The following is an 11,080-nucleotide window of genomic DNA, read 5'->3' as shown; positions in this document are numbered from 1 at the left end:
ATTTCCATTTTGGTAGGGAACTATGTGTAAGATATAATCTGCATAAGTCAATATGGGATATAATTCAATTCAGGAAATGATCTCTGGGGAACTGGGCTGGGTAGGCAGTGAGTAGAGGGAACGTGCCATCTATATAAAGTTGGGGAGCAGGTGATGCGATCTTTTCTGTGCACCTCAACCCAGTCACTCACCCCACCACCTACCTCCCACCCCGAGCCAAGTGCTACTCTGATGGCATCTCTCATATATGGATGGAGCTCTGGAGCTCCACAGCACTAGCACCACCGCTTCAGTGTCCCGCATTTCTCTATCATGATCCTCCAGTGGGACCTCATGAGCCATGGGGCTAGATGTTCTCTGACATTTACAAGATTCAGGAGAACCCAAATGGGCTGTTCCTGGAGGTAGAAGATGGTCAGTAGGACAGAGAGTACCAATGATGATTCACTCATCAGTGTATATGCCTCTGCTGAATGTCTTGAGGGTGAAGTAACAGATGCCTGGGTAATTACAGTAATTAGTAAGAATTAGTAAGCATAGTAAGAAAACATTTATACTTCCCCTCCTTCAAATAAATCCTATAAAAATATATCAAGGACTACATGAAATTAATCAAAAGCAGACTTGAAGAACACAAGCCAGATAGAGTAAAACTTTTTATGAAGGGAGATGCAGAACAAATCAAACATATCTTTAATAATTTAAAATTATTTTTCAATTTCAATTAAAATTTTTTAAAAATCAGTTCTTCATAGGTCAAAATATGAATCTAGATGTCATGGTGGCTCTCTTAGACTTGGATGAAAATGGTGTATGTATGGTTTTCTTTAAGGATGCTTTATAAATACAGCAATGTTTACAAATTCAAATGATTACTTTGAATCACCTGTCATAACTGGCTGCTGCTTTTTATCATTTTCTCAACACCAAGACTTGGACAAACTTGGACTGATGTCACCTTGAGTTTTATTCAATTATATTTGAACTTGATTTATTTCCAGTGAAAGCATTGTTGTTTTTTTAAATCTGTCATGTAGATTGTCTAAAATAGCATGAATCTAAATCTCCCTCCCCTCCCCCCCCCAAAAAAAAAAAGAAATATGGTTTGGAATCTATTGATAACGTTAACCACATGACTTTAAAAGTATGAACTTTGTGTAGCATATTTACAAGGACAAATAGTCTACTTCTACACATGGCCAGTTAACACTGAAGCGGTGCATAGAGTTTACCACTGCTTAGTCTCCACAATCCATTTGCAACTGTCATACCAAATATAGTTACATACTACCTATGGATTCTAGGGATCATTTAGTTTTGTTTGATTATCTATAGTCAGACTTTGAAGCTCTACTTTCTACTCCAAGATGAGGAGTGTAACTCTCATGGCCAATAAAATCTTTATGTTTTTAAATTTTATCTTTCTTGTTAGCTAAAAATTCAGTCATTATAATGACCTTAAAAGTCAACACAAATGTATTGCAAATACAAATAATTGTGAAAGACATCCTAGATATAAAGAAATACAGCATGGTCTATAATATGGTCTTTGTCTACAAAGAGTCTGGAGTTAATTTGAAGTGATAGGATACTCACAGTGAAGATAAATGACATCTAAGTCTAGGTTTTAAACAAAGAAGGCAGACAATTAATAGGCAGTGCAGGAATTTAGCAGAATAGGGATCTATGAATGAAACAATCTGGGAAGATATTTCAGAGAGGATAAGACTTAACTGAGATTCTGGGGGGCTGGGGGGAGAAGTATAGGACATAGAAAATAAGTGAAGTATATTTTAGTTTCCTTTATTGGAGAAGAACTGGCCATACATATAGAATACAAGACTAAGATAAGTTGAACAAGGTTTCTGTAGAAGAAACAGGGAAAATAATATCAGAATAATAAAGGGGAAAGTTGTGGAAGGTCTTGTTCATTACAATATGTAGTTTGGACTTTATTCCAAAAATAATGTGGAATTATGTTTTATTCCACATTTTTATCAATGACTTGCATGAAAAAATAGATTGCATATTCATCAAATGGTCTAATAATATAAAGCTGGTGGAATATATAATTGGGTGATGATGAAAATTTATATACAAATGAGAACTTTATATGTATCCCTACTTAACTCCCTCCCTCCCTCTCTCTCTCTCTTTCTGTATATATATATAATATATATATATATATATATAATGTAGTTGGGAATGTGTGTGTAATTTAAATTACACACACATTCCCAACTACATTATTCACTATTTTAGCTATTCTCCCATTATTATGACATCTGCAAATTTCCATATGCCATTTATGTCTTCTTCTAAGGCAATGATAAAATTGTTATTATCAAAGGTCTAGAGATAGTAGATACCTACCCTTTCACTGACATTTTATCAACTACTTTTTGTCTGCTTAATCAACTAATTATTATTTCAGCTAAATTCAGAAGTAGCCAACTTTCACTTCTCCATCTTGTCATCAAGAACAACTTACAAGTCACTGACAAATGCTTTGCTGAAATCTGGATATGTAATATAGCTGAAACAATCCTTTTCTCTACCAATTTAGGAACCCTACAAGAAAAACAAAATTAGAAAGCAAAAGTACTTCGGCATGATCTAGCATTGGTGAAGCAATGCTGCCTATAAATTTCTTAATGCTCATAACTTTTTAAAATTATAATTTCTAAACTTTTTCTAGGAATAAGAATTAATCTTCATGACCTATATTTTGCAGGCTAAAACTTCTACTCCTTACTCACCCACCACCTAAAACAATTCATCTTTTTTTTTTTTTTGTGGCTGTTTTCCTAATTGCTATAATTTCTATTTGTGTTTATTTTAAAGAAATGTTAAGTTCTGTTTTTCATACAATTTTGATTTCATAATAATTACTTTTCCAAACCTTCCCCTTTAACAAAGAAAAAGCTTTACATATATTTTAAAATGCTATTTCTACTTCCTCTTATGCCACAGCTGGGACTTTAGCCTTATATTCAAAATGTGATAGCCTCATTGCCATTTTGAGATGATTCTCAAATTAAGCTTTTTGCAGACTAGAGCATTACTTTTAATCTTCCTCCATTCTTCTGTTTAGTGAATGAACTTGTTTTCTAAATTGGTACTTACTTGTTTGTCATATTTTTTTGCTTGTCAAGGAGATCAAAGTATTTGCTGACTAAGACAGTTTCTGGTCTCTTTTGGCCACATCTGATCAAGAAAAACTCAACTTGATTTGGAAGATCTTATTAAATGTACATTTGCTTGTTTTTTATTCTCTGCAACTCATGTTAACATATAAATTATAATAATCTTCAGGGTAATTATTTTATTTGTGGCCTTTGTGGGTACCATATGTTGGAATGATTAAATCTCTTGAAATATTTCCAGTTGCCATAGGCATATGATAAAAACAACACTGACAACTCCTTTGTGAGTTTTTTCCAAGGAAAATATGTGAATTGTCATTTGCTTTAAGTGAAACATATTTAACATTATGTTCTATATGTGACAAAGAGATTTTATAAGTACATATGTGTATACATGTGTATACACATATATATTCAAAATGAATATATTGCAATTCCTCTAGTAGAGTATTATTGGACATTTAGAGCTTCAATAATTAAGGCCATATTTATAGGTTACCTAAAAATAGGGGACTTTTTGGTGCTCTCTGATCCCATATCCATCCAATCTCCTAGCATTATTATAGAAGAAGCCTCAGCAACTTTGAAATGTGATCTTAAAATGCCATATTCATAACATCTTGATTCTTTCATCTAGAGTTTATATTAGTTTCTTAGCCCCTTTTAAATGGAGCCCAAGCTACATATTGTCATTCAATGCTCTCTGTAATTATAATGCAGTGTACTTTATGTAAACATCAGAGATTTTGAGCTAGGAGACAATTTAGAGGACATTCAACTCAAAACCTTTTTACTGAGGAGGATACAAAGGCACCAACAGCTTGAACAACTTGCCTAAGGCCACAAAAGTACTAAGTGAAAAAGCTGAGGTTTCAACTCAAGTTCTCTGATTCCAGTCCATTATTTTTTTTTCTAAGTATTGTGTTTCTTCCAATTTTATCTTCTATTTATTTCCAATGTGTATCTTTTTTCACACTAAAATCATGTTTTTTGAAATTCCCCTTCCTTCTTTTCCCCTATCTATCTATATCTTTTTGATGCTTAAAGATCCCTCTCAAATCTTTCTTCTTCCTGAAGCTGAACCTGACAACTGACAACTCTGATGCACACTTACCTCTCTCCTTGTTGAGAAACAATATAAGCTTATAATTTATAGACACATGACAACACCTAACTATATTTTGTCCAGTTTTAGACTCATTTCATATTATGATTCCAAATATTGTCCCCTGACTAAACTAATAGCTCCCAGAGGGCAGAGAACTTGTTAGCTTTTCTACTTTTTTAATAAAAGCAAAATAGTACAGAACACACAGTAGGTACTTGATATACTTTCACTGACCTGAAATAAATTAAATTTAGCTAAACCTGTATGGCAGACAATTGACACCTCATTACAACGCACAAAGGATATACTCTTGCCTGAGCTTTTATGTCCAATTTGTTCCTCTCTCAAACCCCTTGACAAAGACAAAGCCTTTTAATCTGTTTGCAAAATATTCCCTCCTTCCTCTTTTTTTACCTCTGCTTTTGTGTGATATACTGTCCTTGCCTATTACCCCTTTATAGCTGTTTTGTTAAAGTTCATACCGCAAAGACCTGTAAAAGAAATTTATGGCTCTGGGGATTTCAGCAAATTCTAAATAACCATAACATGAACATGAAGCATTAATTAAAGACACGAGAGTCTAAGTTATAACGGGAATTCTGACATTTAAGGCCCTGGTACCATGTAAATTTAGAATGGTATGACAAACAGTGAGTAATTTGATGGTCAGAAGGTTATAATGGATACCTTAATACCTTGTCATGAAAAACTGTCTGTCCTTGCTCTAACCCCTACACAAGGGCTCAGAGGCCTCCTTCATAAAATATAACCGTGCCTAAACATTTTTGCAATAACTCACATGTAAACTGGGCTTTTCTTTGTAAGCATCGGAGACTAAACAAAACCTCCAAATTTGCAAATAAAACATTTATTTAAACATAAATTTTAGCCTATCATGATGTATCTTATACTGTCACCACAGATTTCATTTTATTATTATTATTTTAAAAGGAAGAGATCATAAGATTCAATCTGGTAATCTAAGGACACTGTTCTGTAGACTTACTGTCTAGTGATTAAGTCTAAGTTTCCTTGCCTATATGTATAGACCTTCCACTGAAATGACTTTCAGTTTGTCTGGAATAAAATAATGACAAGAGTTTGATAAAGAAAAAAGATCAAAATCCAGAACATAATTGTTATACATGGACTTGTCTGGTACTTTCAGTTCATTTAAACTGTTCTAGCTGTCCTAGCTGCTCCAAATAGAAAACTTATCTACAGCATGAGTGTTGCTCTCAAACTTCTGGACAATAGATCAAAAGAAAGTTTTGGATGAAGAATTATGAAAAAAGAACATAACATTTTTGTATAGAAACATGTATGTGTCAGTATGCACATATTCATGCTAACACATATATTCATAGATAATTATCAGTAGAACATATACAATAAGTATTAATCATGTTTTATATGTATATATCTAAAACTGATTTTTATGAAGAATAATATTAAAATGTTCTCTTTGATGCATTCTTTATTTTTGATTTCATTTTTTTAAATTTAAAAGTTATTGATTATCTTTTAGTGCATCTATTACTATCCTCAAAATGATCATTCCCATCCCATCACTCTCTGCTGCCATAATTATGTATCAATTGTCAAAATAAATGAATATACTTGGCATGACTAAGAATGCATCTCTTGTCCTGCATCTTAAGTTCATTGCCTCTGGGTCAAAAGATAGGAGATATATTGGATTAATCTACTTTGAAAAATCTACTTTTTCCTTTCAAATTTTTTTCAGATTATTGTTATAATCATGTATATTGTTCTTTTATCCATGCTCATTTCAATCTTTATAACTTTATATAAGTGTTTCTATGTTCTACATTCATTATCCTCAACATTTATTATGGCACAACAGTACTCTAATATATATAAAACACCACAATAGTTTAGGCATGTCCCTGTTGATTGCCATGCTTTCATTCTGTTTCTGCATATATTTTTTTTCCCTTTGTTTGATATACTTGACATTTATATCCAAAGGTAGCATTGGAATGAAGAGAATGTACAGTTTAATGACTTTAGATGTAGTTCTAAAATTATATTCAAAAATAGTTGAACCAAACAACATTACAAAAATAGTGTATCAGTGAATATTGTACCCATTCTCTCCAACATTTGTTATTTTCCCCCATGATCATCTTGAAAAATTCTATAGGTATAAGAAGATCCTGAGAAAGTATATAGGTTTCATAGGTATAGTCTAAATATTGAGAAGGAAACTCCAAGTGTGTTTAGCATTTTTTGCTTAATTTGCATTGTGTGCTTAATGATTTAGAGCATTTTATATGTTTCAATAGTTACTACCTATTTATTTGACAATTATTTCATAATAAACTTGGACCATTTACCCAATGACGTAGTCTTATTTTTCTTAAATATTAGACCATTATTATATATATTTCCGCAATTGTTTTCCTATTCACGAATATGCCATTTATTTTGCTTGAAGAAAAAATGTGTTTAATTCTATCTAATGAAAATTATTCACCTCATCTTTTATAATCATCTCTATTCTTTAGGTCAACATTCTATGAATTATATAGTTGTGAAGAAATCATTATTTCTCTTCCATATTGTATGAACTGATTTCATGTTTAGTTAATTTCTGGTTTATTTTGGTATATGGAAAAGATATGTGTCTAAGATCTAATTTCTTCTTGATTTTACCTAAGTAGTTTTACTTTGAGAGCAGGGAAGTCAAATATGATTATTTCCCTTAGTTTATATTCTGGGGTTTATGAAATGAAATATTAATATGCTTACTTGAAGAGATTTTCTTACTCTAGTTTATTCCACTGCCTAATCTCTAAAAAAAATTACCTAATATTTAATGCTTTTAGTGATGATCACCTTATGCATAAATTTGAGAACTAATAGTATTAAACTTTCTCCATTTTTATTTATTTCCCTCATCATTCTCTTGAAGATTCTTGATAATTTCTTTTGCCAGATTTTTTAAAATGGATTGTTTAAAAAAATAATGCTCCTTTAATCATTTGATTGATTTTCAAATTACTTTTAATTATATTTGCATAGCTTAATATTAAAGAATTGATATTTTTTCTTTATCTTTGAAAAATACTAATATGAACTTACATATATATATATATATATATATAGCAAATATGCATTCTATAGTTTCATTAAAAATCTTTCTGTTGCTTTTTAGTAGTGTATGAAAGCCTCATGACATTTGATATCCTCCTGCTCACTTAAACTTATTATTTCAACCTTATTTTTGAGGGAACATTAGGTATTTTTTTAAGTAAATCATTATTTCAGCAGCAAAGATTAATCTCTGCTTTCTACCTATATTTATTCTTTTTTAAAAATTTTTATTTAATAATTACTTTATATTGACACTCATTTCTGTTCCGATTTTTTTTCCCTCCCTCCCTCCACCCCCTCCCCTAGATGGCAAGCAGTCCTTTATATGTTGGATATGTTGCAGTATATCCTAGATACAATATATGTTTGCAGAACCGAACAGTTCTCTTGTTGCATAGGGAGAATTGGATTCAGAAGGTATAAATAACCCGGGAAGAAAAACAAAAATGCAGATAGTTCACATTCGTTTCCCAGTGTTCATTCTTTGGGTGTAGCTGCTTTTGTCCGTCATTTATCAATTGAAACTCAGGTCTCTTTGTCAAAGAAATCCACTTCCATCAAAATATGTCCTCATACAATATCGTTGTCGAAGTGTATAATGATCTCCTGGTTCTGCTCATTTCACTTAGCATCAGTTCATGTAAGTCTCGCCAGTCCTCTCTGTATTCATCCTGCTGGTCATTTCTTACAGAACAATAATATTCCATAACATTCATATACCAAAATTTACCCAGCCATTCTCCAATTGATGGGCATCCATTCATTTTCCAGTTTTTAGCCACTACAAACTGGGCTGCTACAAACATTTTGGCACATACAGGTCCCTTTCCCTTTAGTATTTCTTTGGAATATAAGCCCAATAGAAACACTGCTGGATCAAAGGGTATGCACAATTTGATAATTTTTTTGGGCATAATTCCAGATTGCTCTCCAGAATGGTTGGATTCGTTCACAGTTCCACTAGCAATGCATCAGTGTCCCAGTTTTCCCGCATCCCCTCCAACATTCATCATTATTTTTTCCTGTCATCTTAGCCAATCTGACAGGTGTGTAGTGGTATCTCAGAGTTGTCTTAATTTGCATTTCTCTGATCAATAATGATTTGGAACACTCTTCATATGAGTGGTAATAGTTTCAATTTCATCCTCTGAAAATTGTCTGTTCATATCCTTTGACCATTTATCAATTGGAGAATGGCTTGATTTCTTATAAATTTGAGTCAGTTCTCTATATATTTTGGAAATGAGGCCTTTATCAGAACCTTTAACTGTGAAAATGTTTTCCCAGTTTGTTGCTTCCCTTCTAATCTTGTTTGCATTAGTTTTATTTGTACAAAGGCTTTTTAATTTGATGTAATCAGAATTTTCTATTTTGTGATCAGTAATGGTCTCTAGTTCATCTTTGGTCACAAATTTCTTTCTCCTCCACAAGTCTGAGAGATAAACTATTCTATGTTCCTCTAATTTATTTATAATCTCGTTCTTTATGCCTAGGTCATAGACCCATTTTGATCTTATCTTGGTATATGGTGTTAAGTGTGGGTCCATGCCTAATTTCTGCCATACTAATTTCCAATTATCCCAGCAGTTTTTTATCAAATAATGAATTCTTTTCCCAGAAGTTAGGGGCTTTGGGTTTGTCAAACACTAGATTGCTATAGTTGACTATTCTGTCTTGTGAACCTAGCCTTTTCCACTGATCAACTAATCTATTTCTTAGCCAATACCAAATGGTTTTGGTGACTGCTGCTTTATAATATAATTTTAGATCAGGTACAGCTAGGCCACCTTCATTTGATTTTTTTTTCATTAATTCCCTTGAGATTCTCGACTTTTTATTGTTCCATATGAATTTTGTTGTTATTTTTTCTAGATCAATAAAATATTTTCTTGGAAGTCTGATTGGTATAGCACTAAATAAATAGATTAGTTTAGGGAGTATTGTCATCTTTATTATGTTCGCTCGGCCGATCCAAGAGCACTTAATATTTTTCCAATTATTTAAGTCTGACTTTATTTGTGTGGAGACTTTTTTATAATTTTGCTCATATAATTCCTGACTTTCCTTTGGTAGATAGATTCCCAAATATTTTATGGTATCAACAGTTATTCTGAATGGAATTTCTCTTTGTATCTCTTGCTGTTGGGTTTTGTTGGTGATGTATAAAAATGCTGAGGATTTATGGGGATTTATTTTGTAGCCAGCTACTTTGCTAAAATTATGAATTATTTCCAATAGCTTTTTAGTAGAATCTCTGGGGTTCTCTAGGTATACCATCATATCATCTGCAAAGAGTGATAGTTTGGTTTCCTCATTGCCTACTCTAATTCCTTTAATATCTTTCTCGACTCTTATTGCCGAGGCTAGTGTTTCTAATACGATATTAAATAATAATGGTGATAGTGGGCAACCTTGCTTCACTCCAGATCTTACTGGGAAAGGTTCCAGTTTTTCCCCATTGCATATGATGCTTACTGATGGTTTTAAATAGATGCTCCTGACTATTTTAAGGAAAAGTCCATTTATTCCTATGCTCTCAAGTGTTTTTATTAGGAATGGATGTTGGATTTTATCAAATGCTTTTTCTGCATCTATTGAGATGATCATATGGTTTTTGTTTGTTTGGTTATTGATATAGTCAATTATGCTAATAGTTTTTTTAATATTGAACCAGCCCTGCATTCCTGGTATAAATCCTACTTGGTCATAGTGTATTATCCTGGTGACAATTTTCTGTAATCTTTTTGCTAATATTTTATTTAAGATTTTAGCATCAATATTCATTAGGGAGATTTGTCTATAATTTTCTTTCTCTGTTTTCAGCCTACCTGGTTTAGGTATCAGTACCATGTCTGTGTCATAAAAGGAGTTTGGTAGGACTCCTTCAATCCCTATTTTTTCAAATAATTTATATAACATTGCAGTTAATTGTTCTTTAAATGTTTGGTAGAATTCACATGTAAATCCATCTGGTCTTGGGGATTTTTTCTTAGGGAGTTGATTGATAGTTTGTTCTATTTCTTTTTCTGAGATGGGACTGTTTAGGATATTTACTTCTTCCTCTGTTAGTTTGGGCAAGCTATATTTTTGGAGGTATTTTTCTATTTCATTTAAGTTGTCGAATTTATTGGCATAAAGTTGGGCAAAGTAACTCCTAATTATTGCTCTAATTTCCTCTTCGTTAGTGGTGAGTTCTCCCTTTTCATTTTTAAGACTAACAATTTGATTTTCCTCTTTCCTTTTTTTAATCAGATTTACTAAGGGTTTGTCTATTTTGTTGGTTTTTTCATAGAACCAACTCTTAGTTTTATTAATCAATTCAATAGTTTTTTTACTTTCAATTTTATTGATCTCACCTTTTATTTTTAGAATTTCAAGTTTAGTGTTTGACTGGGGTTTTTAATTTGTTCCTTTTCTAGCATTTTTAGTTGCAAACCCAATTCATTGACCTTCTCTTTCTCTATTTTATACAAATAGGCCTCTAGAGATATGAAATTTCCCCTTATTACCGCTTTGGCTGCATCCCATACATTTTGGTATGATGTCTCATTATTATCGTTTTCTTGGGTGAAGTTATTAATTATGTCTATGATTTGCTGTTTCACCCAATCATTCTTTAGTATGAGATTATTTAGTTTCCAATTATTTTTTGGTCTACTTCCCCCTGGTTTTTTGTTGAACGTAATTTTCATTGCATCGTGGTCTG

The 11,080-nt window shown here is 32.2% G+C and overlaps 1 pseudogene; it reads left to right on the top strand.

Moving 5' to 3' along the window:
* Positions 1-312: 312 nt before the first annotated feature.
* On the top strand, positions 313-895 carry LOC127545876 (translationally-controlled tumor protein homolog; annotated as a pseudogene).
* Positions 896-11,080: the final 10,185 nt, after the last annotated feature.

This window comes from Antechinus flavipes, chromosome 1 (genome assembly GCF_016432865.1).
Source record: "Antechinus flavipes isolate AdamAnt ecotype Samford, QLD, Australia chromosome 1, AdamAnt_v2, whole genome shotgun sequence".
Lineage (NCBI taxonomy): Eukaryota > Metazoa > Chordata > Mammalia > Dasyuromorphia > Dasyuridae > Antechinus > Antechinus flavipes.
This window is presented reverse-complemented; position numbering and strand designations above follow the sequence as displayed.